General features: G+C 35.8%; 1 protein-coding gene and 1 long non-coding RNA gene across 11 annotated transcripts in view; one reads left to right on the forward strand and one right to left on the reverse strand.

The window, feature by feature from the left end:
* The window catches only part of TENM2 (teneurin transmembrane protein 2), a 1,269,291-nt gene that overhangs the window by 861,848 nt on the left and 386,160 nt on the right, over positions 1 to 21,283 (reverse strand). The gene's annotated exons all lie outside the window — the stretch shown is intronic.
* On the forward strand, positions 4,999 to 9,980 carry LOC116654040. The gene is made up of 3 exons (XR_004308866.1): positions 4,999 to 5,102; positions 7,330 to 7,390; positions 9,835 to 9,980. It is a non-coding gene; the product is annotated as an uncharacterized LOC116654040 (long non-coding RNA).

Below are 21,283 nucleotides of genomic sequence, written 5' to 3' on the forward strand. Positions count from 1 at the left end.
CAAGTCTAAGCAGATGATCAGACTTCAGAAACTGAAGTAAATTTTTAGACTTAGATTTAAATGTAATAAAAATTTTACAGACAATGAAGAAACCACTGTGACAAAGAAATCTGTCATGAATCACTAACAATAAAATATTTACATGATTACGTATGAACAAGTAAATGACAAGTCCAAGGAGTTCAAAATCATACCATAACAGTCAAATTATTTCCAGAAGAGCTAGTCACTACCATCATTTATGTTACTGATAATTACACTTGACTAATATGTCAGAGAATTGAACAATGCAAGTGTGTTTCCCTGACAAAGGAAGACAGTGAGTTAAGAAGTGAATATGCTGATTAGGATGGCTGAATATGTACACTTGACAGATGAACATACTGACAACAATAATTCATCAGACGTATGGTTTCATCGCTTGCTACTAGAGAGTGAGTATTCCAATAAACCATGTAGAATAAGCTTTCAAAATATTAAAATGTTAATCCAAGAGTTTTGTGTTGCTTCAAGCTCATCCTTTTTTACAATATCATCCACTTCAACGGAGGGTATCTTCTGACCAGATTCGTTTTGTTCCTTGGGGACTCACAGCTAGGGAGAACAGCCAGAGGATGCTATAGATGCGACCAAAAGATTCTTTCAGAGTGAATGTAACACCAGAAAGTTCTCTTATACAAGGAAAGATCACTTAAAATTAGCTATGATACTCAGTTATCAAAAAGGAAGTTGTGAGAGGTAGAGAGAACTTCTTTTCAGCCTCAGACTATTGACCTTCTCAAAGACCTCGTGGAGTTGTGACAAGCCACTTGCGCGCTAATGCTACTTTCACTATTACAAAATAATTGTGTTTGAGAAGATGCCAAAGAAGGTGTTGAACAAAGAAGAAAAACCTTCTTCATGATAAGAAGGATCACCTGGTTATTGTCACAGAGATATGGTAGTAAACATAATCATGATGTTGCTGTCAACTTCAGAAAAGGTACTGCATGCATTAGGGACTCCCAGTGGCAGAAATAAACACAACTCAGAGATAGGAACAAAACATGAGAAATCACATTTTAAGCATCTGAATACATGGCTGTGGGCAGCATAATATTTTAAAAATTCAATGGATTAAACATTCCCCAATGTTTCTACAGACCACACTAACCACAAGAGCATCAACGTTATCACTTCCTCCAGCTCCTCCACTAAGAGACATCGCAGAGAAACAAATGGGAGAAACAGAAAGGGGGAAACATACACTTACTCTTTCCAAAGCATATTTATTCTGCCCCAGCACATACTTTATTACCTCTCTCAAGGGTACTCTTTATCTGCTTCTACACTTAAAAGTAGATGCAATGCATTTATACTCTATGAACTTGTATTAAAATACTGTCACTTTTACTACCAACTTGATACATCATAGATTCCAAACATCCAGATTCTGCTATTCTAGGAAAAATAGCCTTCCCTTAGATAGCATGACTACATTTCATTGGTTACCACTTGTATTGGCATTGTTCATCAACTGAAGATTTGGGGCTATTTTTGTGACTGACATGCCTTCATGATAGTATATTCAAGCAATTCCTCCATTTAATATTATAAGACAACAGCATGAGTACTGAGTGACTTTTGATACAATTCCTAATTGTGGAAAACAAAGCTGCACTCTGCATACCATTGCAATTCTCACACAAAATAATTGAATGTATTTAGATGGTCATGTGAGCTTAATGTGCAGCAGTTGAACTACAATTTTCAGGTTATTATAGCATTTCTACCAGAACCAAACTCCTTTTTGTGTATATTAAAAAAATAATAATAGGCAAAATACTTCAGTAATGTAAACTTCTTTAGCCTGAACTTCCAGGAGCAGAGAACATGAAATGGTTGTAGTGCTTTGGTGAGGTGTCAAAAAAGAAAAACAACAGGCAGATGTATAGTCAAAACTCAGTGCAGCATTTTTTTTTGTATCATTATCTGTTAATGCTAAACTTCACAATTTCATGAGTAACATCGATGTAATTATTGGGTTGTTCTGAAATGAAAAAAAAAAAACCAAAAAAAAAAAAAACATTCCCTAAGTGTAAGGTAGAATTTCAGTAAAGCATTGTGACTGCATCCCTGCACGAAAGTAATCGTAGTTGGAGATATGATGGCTTTAATGCAGAAATGTTTCTAGAAAGAAACAATATCTTTCATTTGCCAAACCAATTTCCCTAGAAAGAAAAACAACAACAACAACAACAAAAAAAAACCAATGAACATACTTATGCACAAAAATCATTCTTAAGATCTGAAAGGGAAGCAAAATGTGTTAGAGAAACCACATACTTATAAGGCACAAACAATATAAATAGTAAGAAAAGTAAGAGAAAGAGTGTCAAGAGGGATGACAGCGCCAATATACATTCCCTCTGGGGTATAACTGCAATTTTTGTATCAGCAAGTACTTTTAAAGATTAAACTCCCTACAACTAGCTGCAACCATGATGCTTGCGAGTTATCATAAGATGGAGCTATTAACATCAGCTGGTTACAGAAACAGTATTATATATATTGTGACTCCAGTATTCAGCACCTTGTAGCTTAATAGAAAATCTGTTCTCTACTGAAACTAAAGACGCAGTGCGTGTTCTCAGAGGGAGAGAATTCATCAATAGTAAAGAGACTGTACAAAAGTCTCTCCACAACATGAGTGTCAGGAACAAGTAGCACATGGGGTTTGAAAAGATCATTGCACAGGTAGATAAAATCCCTCCTTTTATTATTTAATTTTTTTAAAGATCACCAGAAGCAGGCCTAGGCACCAACAAATCCAATTTCTTCAGTCTTCAGCATGACTATGTCAGTAGAGAAACTACAGTTCTGCTATTAGATAGTTCAGAAATTAGCGTATATCATCTTGGCCAGACATTTGGAATGATTACCCTTGGATAAATCATGCTCAGTATCAGAAAGCAAAAGCATTCCTTCTGTCAGGGGATAGAGCTCAACCTTGCTGGTGTAAGCGTGCATTTGGTAGTGCTTTTCACCAGTATAAAATAAACCTTTTCACTACCCTGATTTAACTTTTTATGTCTGATGAAACTTGTAGTTTAGACTTGGCCTAGGATTCTGCTTTCACACAGCAATATATATATTATAAATGTATACTAATATATAGTTTATTAAGTAATAAATATATAAGTAATAAACATCTATTACATATTAGTATGTTTATATATATATATATATATATATATATATATATATATATATCTGTGAAATGAGGATTTAAATGAATGGAAGATATGTGCAGTCCCTACCGCATGGAGGAGAACTTATACTTAAGTGCCATGCTGAACTGTTCTTACCAGTAACAGCTAAGGCTGCCCTTACCTGACAGCACTATAAAAGTCTCTATTTTCTATTTATGCATTTCATTCAATATGCAAAATGGTTACATTTATGTTATCTAAAAACAAGCCACCCAAACAGTACTAGTAAGAAAACTTTTATTGTCAGAGCATTTTGACCATCAAAAGCCAGGAGATATATTAAAAAAAAAAATACTCCTAGAACCAGCAGGACTGCTTGGTGAAATACACAACCACAACACCACCAAGATCACCAAGAATGAACAAAGCAGCACTGCAATTGAACAGCTTAGATTTACCCTGCCTAACATCTCCTAATCACTTCTGGTGTAATCCTGTCTGCTGACAGATAAGGGCTTTTCAGGATCTCAGTGGGACTCAGACCTATTAAACATGGTCTCTACAACAGAATTGACCTAGCCATCCAAACCAGTTTTAATGCTTCATTGAAGTAATGTGCATACCCAATACTATAAAAACTTATCTGGCTGCACATTTAAAGACTGAAACACTCTTATGTCAACAGCTTTCTGGATCAAACAACAAAATAAACTGAGAGAAAAACAGCTTCTTGGTTTCCCATGAAATATTTAAGCAGAACTCATATCAGTTTAGAAGGTCATCAGGGGACCAGGTGTGCAGCACATTCTCACAGCCAGGCTCCTCTAACATCTGCCAAGAGCAGCTCTTCTTTAGTGCTGGGAATGGGCTGACAGGATGAGGCTAGTAAGGGCAGTCAATAAGATATAGCCAAAACTTTGTATTCACACACATTCAGGTAACACTAGTAACCTCTGTGAACAGGAGAGCCTTCATAGTATTTTTCTGAACAGAATGGTTTAATAATCACAGGGGATGGACAATGAATCTCCATCCCCCATCCACAGTCACAGAGACACATGAAATTCAAAATCAATTGTTGCATAATGAGGAGAAAAGTTTGGAGAGGCAGAACTACATTATTAAAAAAATAAAATAAAAAATGTGTTTCCTGGTAGACCTCACAATCAAACCAAGAATAAACTACAAATTCGCCTCAAGCCCTGGTAGTAGAGTAGCACATTATTGGCTACTGTATTGCAAAGGCACAGCCATAGCTCTGCAATGAAACCGGGACAATGAGGAGGAGAAGACAATTTCAGTAGTCCCTACAACAGGGAGCAAGCCTGATCTTTGTTACACCTGCCACACCATTATTTTCTAAATACCATCAGTGATGATGTGTAAAGGAGTCATGTTCAATTCCCACAAACTCAAGGACGTTCCACAGTCTCCCTACAGCTGAACACATCAGATTATTTCCTGAAACATGCCTGGGTACAAAATACTGGTGCTGTCCTGTGTTACAGCCAGAAACTTTGTAAGTGACTTTTCTAGACACTTGAGTGTTGTAATAAGAATAGAAAGGTTGTAAAGCTGTGAAGGTTAGTGGGATTGGTGGTTATTATCGGACACGTAACCTAGTAATCAATGACTGACAGGATCTCTGACGGGGAATGCATAACATAAGCAAGAACCTACCCCTCAAATTGAAACTTGATGACCGGTAAAAGACTTGTTAGGATTCACATCAGAATTGAGAATGTCACTGCAACTGCTTCCATGACAACAAAGTATAATGTCATAATGCACATTATGATTTCATGCCAGGATGAAACAATGAAACCTGAGCATTCAAGCAGCCTGAACAGTTCAATTTTGGAAGTGATTAACTGCTAATTTTTAATAATGAAAGTTTTCTTTAATATGGAGGTGGGAAACTTGGACTATTAAGTCCATCTTTATTCCCATCTCAAGCAAGACTGATCCATATAGTAACAGTCGTTATATTGTAACAGTCAACCTAAGATGCTTTTGCAAGTCATGCATCAGTCGAGGATTAAAATGCTATAGCTTTTCTTGAAAGGAAATCCAAAATGCTCCAAACCCAAACAGAACATAACAATGTTAACAATACCTTAGCTATCTCTTCATGTCATGGCAGTGTGTAAGGCTGATAAATTTCTGATGTTTCTATCTCAGCTTTTTTTGTTTGTTTTTATTTTTTTATCTTTTTTTGAGTAACATATCCTGTTATCTGTGCTAAGCAGCTAGCATTCCACTGTTTGTGTGTTGTACGTTTAGTTTTATTTTATACCATGCACTCATGTGGTGTCCTACTTTGCTACCCTGGATATATTCCACATATTCTATGTATTAATATACAAAAACCTCAAGTTTATTTTCTTTGTCTTCATCTAGGTCTCTAGCTTGGAGTTTCTGTAGCAAATAAACTTACTCGAGTATAGAGCTCTTATAGAACCCATCAATATCACACATATACATTATTTGTATCCCAGAAAACCCACATTGAACACCAATTCTTGAGAACAGTTTCTCAGGTAACCACACTCTCAGATAACCTGCACAGATGGCAATAAATCTCATCTCCTACATGCTGATGCAGAGTGAGGAAGAGTCTGATAATCTGCACTGAATTAGTTATAGCATTCCAGCAACCACCCGTAGGTTCTATGCAAATACATAGAGCACAATTCAACTCAGAACCTAGTGGAAATGGAGGCAGCCTGGAGGTTAATGACTTGGAAAGTTACATCTACCTTTCACATTCCCGTAAGCATAACTGGCAGGCAGGACACTTTGTGGTCTGCCTAAATGCCATCTTTGAGGCCGGCTGTTAGTAACAATCTCAGCTGCATGAGTGGGTGGTTAGCATAAGCTTGTAATGATGACAACAAGGACGGCCAGAACTTTTTTGTACTTGAAATGAATTTAGTAGTCCCCTCCGCATCCCCACTAATTAATTAAATCTTACAACAGTAAAACATACAATAAATGATGAGTAAAAATATTTTAAGGATAACCTCATTCCTGCTCAGAGCTACTTCTCCCTTCCCCCTACCTCTGAGTGTGCCTCGCCCTGGAAAAGAGCAAGGTGCTCCTAAGGATAAACATCCAAAGGATCAGGGTGGACAATGATAAAAATCATGGCGGTTTTATTTCAAATGGCTTTCTAATGTCGGGAACATCAGGAATTCCTTAAGAAAGAAACACATAAAGCTTTAAATCTTCTATTTTTCATATTTAGTTATAAGATTTCACTTCAATCAGCTTTCTCTACTTCCCTTTTAGAACTATCTGTGGCTGAGTGGCTAAGACTGCCAAAGAATACATAACAGTAGTTAAGCAATAATTTTCCCCTAGGAGAAAATTACTTTTTGCATAGAATAAAAAGGAATTAAATTATTTGAGGCTCAAGAAATAAATTTTTCTCAACACAACGAATCTATTTCTTTAATTTATTATTTTTAGTGCAGAGAAAGGCATTTTTTTTTCCAAATTATGTGTGTAATATAATAAAGACTGCATGCATAATTTTTAACCTTTCTGAAATAACTATGTAAAAATTACAAAAGCAGTCACAAGAACAATGTTCATGATACACATGGCCTAATTACATGCTGAGAACATTTGTTCTGATTTTCTTTTACAATCTGAAATGCACCTTTTTTGTTTTCAGAAGCCATGGAAATAGCATGGCACACATTTCAGAATAATGCAGCTGTCATAATAAGAATATGCAAATCATTATTATTTAAAATGAACTTTATCTTTTTCTCAAAGAGTTTTATGAAATGTGACTCATATAGAAAGAAGTCTTATTAGAATATGGGAAATATTATTCCCTCTTTTAATATATAAGTCTCAAAATAATGCTAGTGGATCAGACAACAATTACCTTACTTCTATCTAGAAGTCGCTTGTTTCTTCTACATCCTATATTTAGCCACAATTGCTTTTGTATTTGCCAAAGGAAAATGTTAAAATATTAATAATCCAGTAACCTATTCCATGACAGTGAGTCACGGATGTGAACTTTCAGTCAGGCATACACAAAGAACTAAACTTTAATATAAGCACAGAAATGAAAGTATATTACAAAAGTTCTAATAACAGGCCTTAATGTTTCCTACTACAGAGAGATAAGTGGGAGCACCAGTAATCATGGAGATGTTTGTAGGACAGGAAAGATCATATGTGTAAGTATGTATGCTTGAATTCTGTTGCACACTATTTGTGGTAGGAGTTAATGATTCAGAAAAAAATCCTACCTTAAGCATAGAAGAGGACAAGTCCCATTTTAGAGCTTTTTTGGTATTCATACGCATGAGTGCCATTTCTTTTCAAATAACTGAAGAAACATTTGGAAATAATATTACTAGAAATGTTTTGTAGCTCGTAACATGAAAGTAGCTCACGTTAACTATGTAGGTCATTCTGAAAGTAATGCCTCCTACTTATTTCCATGGAAACTGCAGCTGCTACACAAGGAGTACAATAACATTATTTCATACAGCAAATTCTCAGCTGCAAAACACTATTTCTCAACATAGTTACCACCAGTAGCTATGCATTTTCACCAGCGGTGAACAAGAACCTGCATGCCGTGCTCCAGGGAGACATCCACTTTCACTGTCACTACTGCTGAAACACACCACTCACGGCCTCATTGTGCTCACCTTCACTGTATAGGTTCCATAACTGTTCAGCGGGTGTCAGTGAATGCCATTTGTTTCCACACAAATACAATGAATCCCCAGAGCTGGAAGGGACCTTCAAAGATCACATAGTCCGACTGTCCTGCAGTAAACAGGGACAACCACAGCTCCATCAGGTTGCTAAGAGCTTGGTCCAGCCTCCCCCTGAATGTTCCCAGGAATGGGGCATCAACCACATCTCTGGGTAACCTGTGCAAGTGCCTCAATTCAATTCCACGCCTTTGCTTCATATTCATTTCCATATCAGACATAATTCTGTCAAACTGTACCTTCATGTGCCATCTGTCACATGGCAACAAAATGCTGAGGGAGACAGGTGAAAAAGTTCAACCTCTGTCATCCCACCAACATCACCCTTTGATATCGTGGGCCAACATAAAATAAAAAGCATTATTTTCAGAGCACCCCTTCCATTAGGACAGCTGTTTCATCAGTGAAACTGCCGATATTACAAGAAATCTAACTAACCCACTCCCCCCACTAGACTGAGAATTCTAAAAGGTCATGCATAATCATAATTTATTCCTAATTGCAGATAAAGTTTCACACTACACAAAGGTCCTCGTATAACATCAATAACACAGTTCATCTTACAAGCGGGTTTACAAAAGATAAAAGCAATCTTCTTTGTATTTAAGGGACATGAATGCCACAATCTGGCCCTCATTTTCACTTGTACTGAGGCATCTTTACATTATAAGAGGAATCTGAATGTATCTAATAGCTGTATTCATAGTTAAGCCTGCCAAAGAGAAAGAAAACATAAGAAAAATGAAAATAAAATCCATTCCTTAAAGTTTATCTTAGTTATCACATCAACAGAGGAAGATCTTATAAAAGCATAAGGAACTGAATGTGTTTGGTTACTATTCAGCTCCTGGAGAACTAAGAAAAATATATTTTAAGAATGAAGAAAAGTGAAAAATACATTAATTTAAATGTATCAAGACTGAGACACTTTCATTTGCGAAGACATCCTGGAAACCAATTGAAACAATAAGGACTTAGAATGTCACGGAAAGCAGCTTAACAACAGAAAAATGTATTTGAAAAATAAAAGGATTTTGTTCTAGAAAGTACTTCAAATATTAACAAAAATACATCAGAAAGCTATAAAACGAACGGTTGTAATGCACTTTGTGTTGCTCGAGGTTTTACATTTTCACGCTAGAGGGCGCCATCAATGTGAACAGAGCCACGTAGTTCGCCTGGTCTGCAAATAGGTCAAAGCATGGAGAAAGCAACCTAACTTCTGCGCTGGCAAAATGGTGCTTGGCAACGGATACTCCATGAAAGCCATATGTAAGAGAAAATATATCAGCCTGAATGACTCACCAATTAAACTGAACATACATTAAATGTGCATAAGAGGCTTTGAATTGACATTCTTTATCCATGTTTTACTTTTCTATGCTGAGAATCCAGGTCTTCTCATTTTTTTCCTCATAACTGACTTTGAAACGAGTGTAGACATTATACACCGAAATCTATGAAATAAAATACAATCTGTACCACAAAACAGATTCAAAGTACTAAAGTTGAGGTTATTATACCCCCAGATCAACAAACGTGCCTATATTTGCATATTTGTAAATATGAGCTCATAAGGACTTAATAACGAAAAAAATTACTAAAGTAACAGCAATCGATTGTCAGGATGCTAACCCTAAGCTCCAGGAAAAAAAATAGTACTGAAATTTACTACAGAAAAACATGAAATCTCAGTGAAATGCTGGACTAAAGTACGAGGAGATACTCAATCCAAAACAAATTCTAAACCTGCTTTGGAATTTTTCAAAAGATTATTATTTTCACATAAAATTAACTTTTTCTTCCCACCCCCCCCACCCCCCGAATACAGAAACATTTTTATAAAGCAAAGCAAATACTCCAGAAAACTATCAAAAATATTTTTTAACTTACAGGTTTGAGTGCAAACGGCTGCAGAGCCATATTGATATGGATGGCCAGCCTTGTTGATGTATTTGAGCCATGTTCCTGTTCATAATCATTCCCTCAGAGTGCAAAATGCGGAAGACACAGGCAGGTAGCGAGTGACAAGCATGGAATACTGAAGGCAGTGATTTGATTGAATTTAATTTTGAAATTGATTGAAATTCATTTGCATATGAAATATGTTTTGCAATTTGTTTGGTTGAGATTCTTTGCAGAATGTATGTTTCCTCAGGTGCAGCTGAGGCTGGTGCTTACTTCTGGGAAGAGTTGAGAGCAGGGCAGGCCGTGCCCTGGTGCCTGCACTGCCTACACACAACATGAGGAGCAGCTCTGCTGCTCAGCTTCTCTTCCTATCTTACAACAGTTGAAATTGTCTCAGAGGTGGGAAATGCTCAGCTGAAAAAACTCACAATGTTTCCTGATGTGTAAAATTCTTCTGTAGTTATCAGATACTTCAGTCGTTTAAATACATAAGGGTTCGCATAAATGGGAAGGAATAATTAATCCTGTCCTGCTCATCTTAAGGCTATGGCTTTCCCCATGGTAAACTACAACCAAACACAAAACAGTAAATAAACACATGGGTCTTTGGGTGGAAAGGACACAATTCCATCATCACCAAGGGCACAACATTGTGCTTTTGTATGGTGCCATGTTCCCTGTGTATTTAATCACAGGTTTACATCAGTGCTGTGAAAAGGTCAAAACATGGCATAACTTGAAAAGAAGTTTTATTACCTTTTCTGAAGTGTAACCTAGGCTAAACCAGTTAATGCCTGCCTTTAAAATTCTGCAATTCCATTTACTTGTTCTCAAATTAATAAGTAATTTAGCTGATCATTTCCTGCAGCTAATCTTACAGACGTAATTCTGCTTCAGCCTTCATCCTTCAAAGAGGAATTTAAACCTCTCTAATGCAATTCAGAGGTTCAGACTCACTTTCACATATGCCTCTATCTCTTCTGCTTCAATTCCATGTCCTGCATTTAAATGCACGATATAAAGAACTAATTTTCTTGTATATTTTCTTGTATAATCCAAACCATAAGACTGAAGATTTGAAAAAGTACTGCTATTTAACTATTTTCTTAGGCAATAGCAGCTATCTATTAAAGTAGAAGGTGCTTTGCATCAAATCTCTTGCCATTTTACTGTGGGTAGTTTCATTTCCACAGAATTTCTTTTGTTCTTATCTGACATGGAAAAAAAAAAAAAAAAAAAAAAAAGACAAATGCCAGATTATTTTCTGTTGAGATACACACAATCTTAATACAAGATTTCCTAAACTGAGAATTACTTTTCTCTAAGCACAGAAATCTTAAATGTTATTAAAAGCGTTACTATAACACCTGACACAAACTTCTGGTACAGAATTAAACCCACTTCACTGAGATTCGTTCAGCTTAAGTGCTACATCTTCTAACTTGCACACCTTCATTATCAGTGAAGGAGAACATTACTTTGTTTCAGCTTTGTATTAGTTCAGGTCAAGATTTCATTACTTGAATGTGATAGGCCCAAAATCAAAGCAACACTTACATAGTCAGCTGTTATAAAAAGTATTTAAATGTCACTAATTCCATGACCCTTCACCAGATCTTTGAATCAATAGCTTCAAGTTTTCAGTAAAGTCAACGGAACCAAATATGTCCATCTCCAAAATTCCATCCCAGTTTCACTGATGAACAGATACCTGCCTTACTTGCAAGTGAACTGTGTTCTTAAAGAAAGAAACTAAATGTTTTCAAAATAAAATTTACAGTAGATTAAGGACTGGAGCAGAAATCCTCAAAAGAAAGTACTCTGGTCCATAGGATTGTCCTTAGCACCGCTGTCTCTGCCAGGGCTCATCCTCACTGCACTGCTGCTGCTGGCCCTGCAGTGCCTGGAGCCACACTGCAAATGTCATCATACCCAACCAACCCAGGAGTATGGATCGCACAGCAAAAGAGAAGCTTAAGCAAACTACAGCATATTAGCTGACCGCATCTCTCTGGAAACTCTCCAGTAACTAAACCTCTCCTCCATTAATGCTCTAAGTCTAGATTTCAGTATGCAGTACTTAAAAACAGTGATTTTTCTGCTAGGTTACAATACAGCTGAGAGACCATGCTGATGCTGGGGCATAAAGGGCACGAGGAAAAGAAAGAGGAATATCCTCTTCACTCCCAAACACTTCTATTAACTCTCATTCACATTTCATTTAATCATGCAAAAAGTTCCCAGACTTAGTAGCTACTCTGACATCTGCAAAATGCAATGCGTGAACACTTTAAGAAGTCATTTCTGGCCACCTAATCCACTTTCCCTAATCTGTTTAGAGTTCGGGTATGGTAAGAATTTGATCAACTTGCTGTGACCTAAGGGGAACATGATTCTGTGTGTTATACCTCTACACTTGCAAAAGACAAAATGGTGAGAGCGGATGGCACTGGAAAGGAGATAAGCCTGAAAAATAAGTGTAGTCAAAATTTTCAATACAACAGTTACTCCTCAAAAGCAGTATTACTGAAAAAATAATTTTATGAATATAGTGATGTCAACCAAAACCAGCAACACAGAAACAAGTTAACTCTTCATATTAAATTAGAATTTTAAAATATGGAATAGATTATCCATATAGCAATAGTGTACATATGGCATATGTTGTAATATGCATTATAATGCAGACATCCAATTGAACTGTTTTAGTGTATTTTCCAGACAACCTTGAAAATATGTCCTTTAATCCTAACATGGAATACTTTAGTGACTAACAGAGAATCGTTAGCCTTTTAAATGCACACTTAACCATATTTTGGTTTTTAGCTTGCACATAAATAACTCGAACCAACACATATATTTTCTATTCCAACATATATACCTTCCAGCTGAGTTAAAACTCCCAAAGACTCACGTATTGCAGGGATGAGCTGCAAATCTCTGTAGCTCAATGGACCACCATAACCTCAAAAACAGTATGACCATGAGTTTGTTAATTGCTCCCTACACTACAATGACCTTCTGTCAATTAAAGGAGATTGCAGTGGCAGAATCTTTCATAAAGCTCTCATATTATATGACTAACATATGTGAAACCTATGGCTGTGGATTGCTCTAACTACATCATTACCTTCCCTCCCTTTTCCCATATTTCTCCCCACCCAGCTGCCAGGGGCTGGAATGCTATTTTCTTATGATAAGAATAGTAGAGATAATTATTAGGTTGATAGCAAAAAAGATCTGAATTGCCTTTAAGGCTGTATTTTACCATATCCATTAAAAGGAATGGCAAGTAACAGCTGCAAGAAGACACTCCCGTTCCAAACACAACTGCAAGCAAAACAATTGGTTCTACCCCTTCAGTCACCCTGCCTTCCCAAAAACAGGTCTGCTTAGTTTATTAGCTGTATCTCCAGGAAAAATAAAAAAATCAACTCAGGCACAGATTAATTGCAAGTTCTGAATAAAAAATACAATTATGTATTGGCTGAACTATGTTTTTAACCATGGTATATCACAACTTCACAAATAATCTGAAAAATCTATTTTAAAATCACAGCAGTTGGTGTCACTTCACAAGAACAGAGCCTGTAATTCACTATGCAGAGTTGTGTGTGAGGTACTTCATCTGGCACATACTCAAACCCATGAATGGGTAAAGCACATCCAATTAATGCTGAATTTTCTTTGAACTTCAAACTGTCAGTAGACCAGGAGTGTCTTACTCCAATTACTGCAGTGGATAGAACTGAAGGACTACCCTCTTTATACTGCTCTACTGAACACAGTAGCTTTACACTTCCACAGGAGTCAGTCTCACAGTGCCTGAGACTGGGAGCATTCATCCTTATGTGTAACTGAGCCCCCCACTACTGCAGATGAATACACCTTATAAAAACTTCCATAAACATGTTATGCTCTATCTTAAGTGTTATCTACTATGCCAGTCACTGAGGGTGCTAACAGCTTAGTTCCACTAATATTTAAAATCTGCTGACTTCCCTAGAAATTTTAATGGGGCACTTCTAACATCACTGCAAGAACAACATCCTTTCACCTGACTAGTTAATCACACCCACTGGTCACGCTTTTCTTCTTTTTTCCCCTGTTAATATAAAATTCAGTCTGACTGAGCTGGACTCTCTCTTTAGGAGATGTGCAGGTTTTTTTTATTTTTATTTTTTTCTCTTTTCTTTTTTTTTTTTTCCAATTCCATGTGCTTAATACCCAGGCAACCTCCTTCCAATTCTGTGTTCATAGTAAATGAAGCAGTAAACAAATGGGTCTATTTGGTCCAAGATTATATATATATATATGTATGTGTGTGTGTGTGTGTGTGTGTGTGTGTGTGTATCCAGCTGAAGGATATATTTATCTCTGACTAAAAAGTACAGTTTAATATTGTGTTGAGAGTAGTTGTGCCAGCTGACACATTGTTTTATTACAGTACGTGGGTACTCCCAATCCACACTGGTACTCAAAAAAGAACTACTAAAATTAATATGACTATATTTTAATAACTTATTTAGCAATGTAAAAGCACATACTACTTCACAAAGGGACAGAAGAGTTTTCCCCTCCTATGATGACACTAAAGTCAATGGTTTGAGCATGTATATAAATGAAAGTAAAGGTAACAAGTAAGGAAAATGATGCTAGAAATTAAATAGCATGTTATGTATTTTCATCTTCTTCAGACCTTTGTAACACAATATCTCTGAAAAACCAGTACTGTTTTAACTTAAGCTGGGAAAACTGTACCAAAACTAATGTTTCCAGTACATGAATATTTATTAAATTGATTGCTAACATAAGCTTTCAAGCAAACCTAAGCTACTTCAGATGTATGCCAGAAATACACCAGAAATCATTGCTCTAATAGTCCTGAAACTCTTTACAAACCTTGACATAAAGATGTTGCAAATTTTGATTGAGAAAAAAAAAAAAAAAAAAAAAAAAAAGAGGGCTAGATTTTTCTTAATAACATCCTAATAATCTCCTGTGGCAGATTCTCCCAACTTTTCAGTAGCACAGGATGTCAGAGCATCCATACAGGATGCTTCTCTGCTGTTATTTCCTGCAGCTGACACTGGGGAAATTACTTCAGTACAGATGAGTCAAGTCACAGCTGTTATTCCTTGACTTGGCACTCGTATCTGAATGACAACACGTTCCCTTCCTGAAAGAATGTTTTAAGATTAGGGCCTACCATGTGTTAGGTCTCTATCAATATCTAGCTAGAGTAGCTTCACTTTCAAATAAAACACATGTATAATATTGAGAGAGCAAGCAGTATCAATCCTGAAAGGGTATTCACTGGGAGGTGAGACCCCTTAGGTCCTCAACCTGGTTTCTGGAAATGTTTAATTACTCAAAGAAACATGAACAAGAAATTGAAGGCTTTCATAAGCCAGTATGTATTATGTCATGACTGTTGAGACAGACTTCTGACAGGAGGGAGAGAAATCAAATTCCTTCAGGCAAAGGAAGGAAATGATACTAATCCTTCAGTGGAACAGGTGAGTACACATATCGCTGGGAAACTGGGTAGGAAGGTACTTTTTCCTTCTAAATGAATGAAACAAAAGTCATCAAGCTGTTTTCTTTGAAGGGTGCAAAAAATGTCTGGCTGTAGAAAACAGCACTGGTTTCAAGTTTGAATACATTATTTATTTATTTATTTATTATTTTTTTTAATTTCATTTTGGTAATTAGAGAATGGGAAATGTGAATTTGTTATGCAATACTTAGGTTTGGTTCTTAAAATATAACACCAGCTATTCCATCAGCCTTCTATCACTCACCAGTTCAGTTAGAGCCAGAAATCAAAGCAGAACAGTGAGAAAACATGAATCTCATTTTTGGGTTTAACGTGGCTCAGGGGCAACACTTGCAGTGTATAGTGGGTACAGTGGTGAAGGAAGTTCAATAAAAAACAAAAAAAAAAAAAAAAACCAAAACAAACAAAACAAAACCAAAACCCTTGTGCCAAGAACTACACGATAAAGAACAGAAGAGAGCTACACCACACCTACTGGAAGACTAATTTGCTAAAACAAATGAATTTTGGAGCAAGAAGTCAAAAACAGAAGTGAAGGCAAGATGATGTAAATAAACATCACGTTCAGGAACAAATACTGAGAAGTACATATTGACAGACAGAGGAGCCAAGACAAGTCATGCAGCACTGAAAAGGGAGGAGAATTCTCCATACATCTCTGAAAAACTTTAGGTGCAGAGGATGATGTGTATGAAAATAACAATGCAGGCAAAAGTTAAATCAGGATTATTCCTAGCAAGCATCCAGTTCTTCAAACCCAATGCTATTTTCTGAGAAACCATATCAGAAAGTATTCATCATTTGACAGGGAAGAAACTGCCAAGAGTAATGAACAGAAAAATAAAAAAAGAGCAGACAGAAGCAGTGAAAGACAGATGAGATGGAAAATGGGCAAGTAAAAACAGCAAAAGCAGTCAGAACTGCCTGGAAAAGCACCCCAGCCAATAATTGGTGGCTCCCAGTTAAGGCTAAGCAGTCACATTGGGTGAGTGAGTGGGAGGGAGAAAATTTGCTGAGTGTCCTGTTGAGTAGATGAGGTACTTCAATAACAAGCCCTTCACTTTACAGTAATATTACTTTCGTATACTTTTAAAACTGAAGAATTCCTATAAATTTTATTTGTACTTTGTCTAATTCATAATTGAACACATTCACTCGGAAATTAAAAAGCAATAGCTGATGGACATGAGCTAGGATTAAATATCACATCAATATTTAAGACATAACTCACACTACTGTGGTAACACTACGGTTTTATTTCTCACTGCCTTTGTTATACATCTTTCACTATCCAGTATCAGCATTCTGACCAGGACTGTGGTCTGTTAACCAACCCCTGAAATGCACAAATACTTCTACATCAGTAAGACAATCGGAAGGGCCAAATACTTGTTTTTTGGTTTTTTGGGGTTTTTTTTGTTTGTTTATTTGTTTTTTAAATTTTTAAATATATAATAGTAGTTTTATAATGAGTAATTTTTAGAATGATCTTTAAGATGTATGATATCTTCTTAACTTTAATTTTTAGTCTTCTTCCTGGGCTAATCTGTGGATAAGCATTTACAAGACCCCTACTATGAAAGTCAAATCAAGTGCCCTTATGAATATGCATGAACAAAACAACTAATATAGACATTTTCTATGGTTACTTACTGTGCTGGGTGGCCCTAGAAGCCATTCCAAATGGTTTTGATTTTGTGATTGAGATTCTTAATGGTAGTAATTATCTGTTGCAGCCATGCAGTACCAAACATGACGGGTGTTAGAGATGCTTAAAATAAATAAATAAATAAGAGCCCTGAAGATGCTAATGCTCACATTTTAGTTCCTACAGGGCAATTAGCCCCTGCTAATGATGTTTATATTTATATGCAAATGGATAAAAAAGAATCTTAACAGATACTTCATACTTATGCTCCTGGGATAGCTGCGTTTCCCATCTGTCTGTAGAAAATATCTTCCATTAGCTGTATGTGTTGCTGATTTGGCAACAAGAACTATTTAATCTCAAGTAATTTCTTTTTGATTTTATGTTTTTCCATTTCCTTCAGTACTACCACAAAAAAAAAAAAAAAAAAAATTCTACTTAGGAATATGAGAGTTGCACAGTGCATCTGCAGAGGTTTTAGGCACTCTCAACATGTATCAAGTCATAAATTTTGGTTTCAGTTGCTATTTTTTCTTTTTAATTGCTTCAAATACAACTAATTTTTAACTCAATAATGATTTGGTAGACTACCTATACTTTTCAAAGCCAGAGCTCTAAAAGTCACTCACTAGAGAGTCATTGCTCACTTTCTACTCGTTTCCATAACATGCAAGCAGCACTGACAAGATATCAATGTGTAATATTTTCTTTTCTAATGAACAACTACTTTTTCTCCAAGAACTGGCCTTTTGAGATCAACATTCTGGGCATAATATAATGTAAAACACAATGATAGAATGCAATTATATCACAACTATTTACTTCTATTTGCACAAGCTACTAACATCAGCATCCGAGAAATCAAAGAAAAAAAAATAAAAATCTATCCTTACAAATGACTTGGTATTACTCTTACTAGGATTTAAATTATCATGTACGGATGTTAAAATTCTCAGAGTGGGATATGTTCAAGTTACCCCAAAAATTCTGTCAGGATTTAAAAATCTTAGTTAAGAGCCTTATGCACACAGAAAATGTTGGCTGATAAAAGCTTCCAAAACTTGAGATTTATTTAAGCCAGCAAATGTAGGAACATAATCTAACAATGATTTCAAGTCTGATGATTTTTTTTTTTATTCCCCCCCACCCAGGGAATAGTAGTATGTATTTAACACACACACACACAAAAAAAAAACCAACAAACCACTAATGTCAGAAAATCTTCCTACTGCCTTCAGTAGCTCTCCTGAACACCACTGATGCCACAGTTTGGATCAATATATTATCTATCTCCTGCCTCTCATGCCACTTTGTATTTCACATGGATACAACTCCAAATGGACATCTCTGAAATGCATGACAAGCTATCATAGAGCCATCCCCCATTTCCTGCAGAGCTAACCTCTAACAACTGTGTTTATATGCAGCACAGCATAATTCATGTACTTCTCGTTGGACTAAGTTTCTTTTCTTCCCATTGATACTTCGGTACAACATTAACAACATGCTCACAGTATTCCTCGACAATAGCATTAAGTACGGAACAGTGTCTCAGCTATGGCTTTGTTATGCTGCAATGTAAAGATAAACTATTAAAGACGATCTTCATCTGTTTTTCTCTTATAAATTTACTCTATACACGTCTACTAATCACTAAAAGATGAGTTGTTTCTATTTATAATCCAGATTTCAGGAGCTTAGAGAAAGCACTCTCCTTGCAGGTCTCTCATCCAATATCAGAACAATCAGAATGCACAACTAATTCTCATTAAGCTCAGTGGCTTTAGCTGCAATTCCTCCACCTGCCTCCAAGTTTAAGATCGAGATTTTGATTAACTCTCGCAGAACAAGGAATGTGGATTGTTATTTATGTTAATTACTGAAATACAATAAGTAATGTTTCAGTATTGTAACACAATCGAGCCTGTTTCTAACTCACCCCACAGCACATTATTCCCAAACACTAGAAGAAAATAAAAAAGCAAAAAGGAAAAAGATTCAAGCAAAAGCAGAAGAATCTTGCATAGAAATGTATCCTCTTATGTTTTTATTCAGAGAAGCCCTGGTCCAATTTTTCATGATCAGACTTCTTGAAGATTGCACCTTCACCCTGAATATAGCTGTGACAAGTAAGTCAAGGTCCAATGATTCCAATTAGAGAGGTTTTCTCATGAAGGTAAAGCATATTGCATGTCCTGACAATACTATATTACAGCAAAATTATTGTGAAAAGGTTTATCTTTAAAGAGGGTAGTAGTAGCTACAATCATCTTATTCAGTGACTTAAAAATGTAACATAAAGCAATGGATAGCACAAAATATCTGCCAAGTGCAATCCTTTTCTCCAATCAGTGTTCCACAAAGCAGAGCAATTACTTTCATGCTTTTTTACTCTTAGAAAAGAATGTGGCAAATGGTGACACATTTTCAGCAACAATTAGAATGAATTTTCAGCATTGTCTCTGACTCTATCTAGTTTTACCTTTTTTCTTTTTTTAAGATAAAAGACAAAATCCAGTTTAATAACGATAAAATATTGACATAGTATGAAATGTACATGGAAATATGTCTGTAAAACCACCACAGAAGATTAAAATAGGATTATATTATATAATTAGAGTGGAAGGATTAGGGAAACATTAAGTAGCAGATAATGTCTACAAAATAATGTTCCACATTTCATTTGTTTTCAATACTACCTGTAGGCAAAGGATAACAAGCAAATGACAGTTTTGTTGTTTGTTGTTTTTTTTTTTTAAAGGTGCATCAACTTATATGTCAGTTTTCACTATAGAAACAGTATGAATATATCAGATTCTTCTTGAATGCAGTACTCGCATGAAGAATTAATAGAACATATGAATTAATTGTAATAAAATCTAGATAAGGTTATGTTTTTCAGGAAAAAGCACCAGCAGAAGTAGAAAACAAAGAACAATATTCACTATATAGGAAAAGTAGAAAACAAAACCATTTTGACGGAGATGAAAACAGAAAGAGGGAAGTCACCATGGCATATACTAGCATAGGCCTGGTATTTACTGTTTTCCTTATCTAATGAGTCAAGGTAGGCTGCAAGGAAACTTGGTGAGACATTACTCTTCAAGCATCAACAGGGAATGAGGACAAAAGGAGAACAGACCCACATGAGAAAATATTTATGACTCCAAGGATACAAACTACTTATTGTTATCTAGTATCCATGGATTACATGAACTATTGGATAAGTATCCATCATACCACCAGAAGAGAAGAAAATGCCATTTTGCTATTTATTCTAGGAATAAAAGGATAGAAAATTTTAATTTGTACGTTCTGGGAAGACTTTTCTTGGACTTCACCAAGTGGCTTAAAGCACTGCAGACTAATTGTACAAAATACCTGACAAATGGATATCAAAGTAAATGGAAGCATGAAAACTTTTCAGTAAAAGCAACACATTAGAGAACTATTCAAATAGCCATTGCATTGTTCCCTTTCTAAATAATACATCAAATCAATAATGTTGCCATCTAGGGAATGATTTTCTTCATTATTTCACTGGCACTTCAGTTCACCAAGTAATAGGAACTGAACAAATACAAATAATTCAGTGGTTTAAGAAACAGCATTTGACAAATGAGCTTCACCCACCATTTATTTGAACAACTCCATGGATGTCCAAGGATTGAGATTTGGGACTGTTTGCTAGCTAACTGTGATGCACACAGTACTCCATAAGCTTCCTACAAGTTATTTAAGATTATGTATGAAGATTAACTAACTAACTGAACTGCCTGGAAGAGCTATTATAATGTATAGTATCTTATAAAATATTACATTGAGACTACAGTCAAGGAAATGCAGCAAGAGAAGTGTAAGCCATTTTCAACTGATAAGTAGATTCAGATTTATTATATATAATAAGAGAGATCAATGTCAACACTCAATGGAGATAAGCTGCTTCTAAATGCCTCTAAATAGAAGATGGAGATAAATTTTCAGTAACTTTCAGTTTACACTGAAGTGACATTAACAGGAAACGTAACTTAACATTTCTCAAGATTCTACTTTAAGTATAGTAGCGATTTCCTCTTCTCAGAGGCCTTTCAACCATGCATGCATACACAATCACAAAAATATAACCCAGACATTTTTCCCATAGTGTTTTCTTTTATTTTCTTTCAATATTTATCCTTAATATAGGAAACATTAAGTTGTTTAATTTTTCATTAAAATCTTGAAAAAA

Source organism: Coturnix japonica, chromosome 13 (genome assembly GCF_001577835.2).
Source record: "Coturnix japonica isolate 7356 chromosome 13, Coturnix japonica 2.1, whole genome shotgun sequence".
Taxonomy (NCBI): Eukaryota; Metazoa; Chordata; class Aves; order Galliformes; family Phasianidae; genus Coturnix; species Coturnix japonica.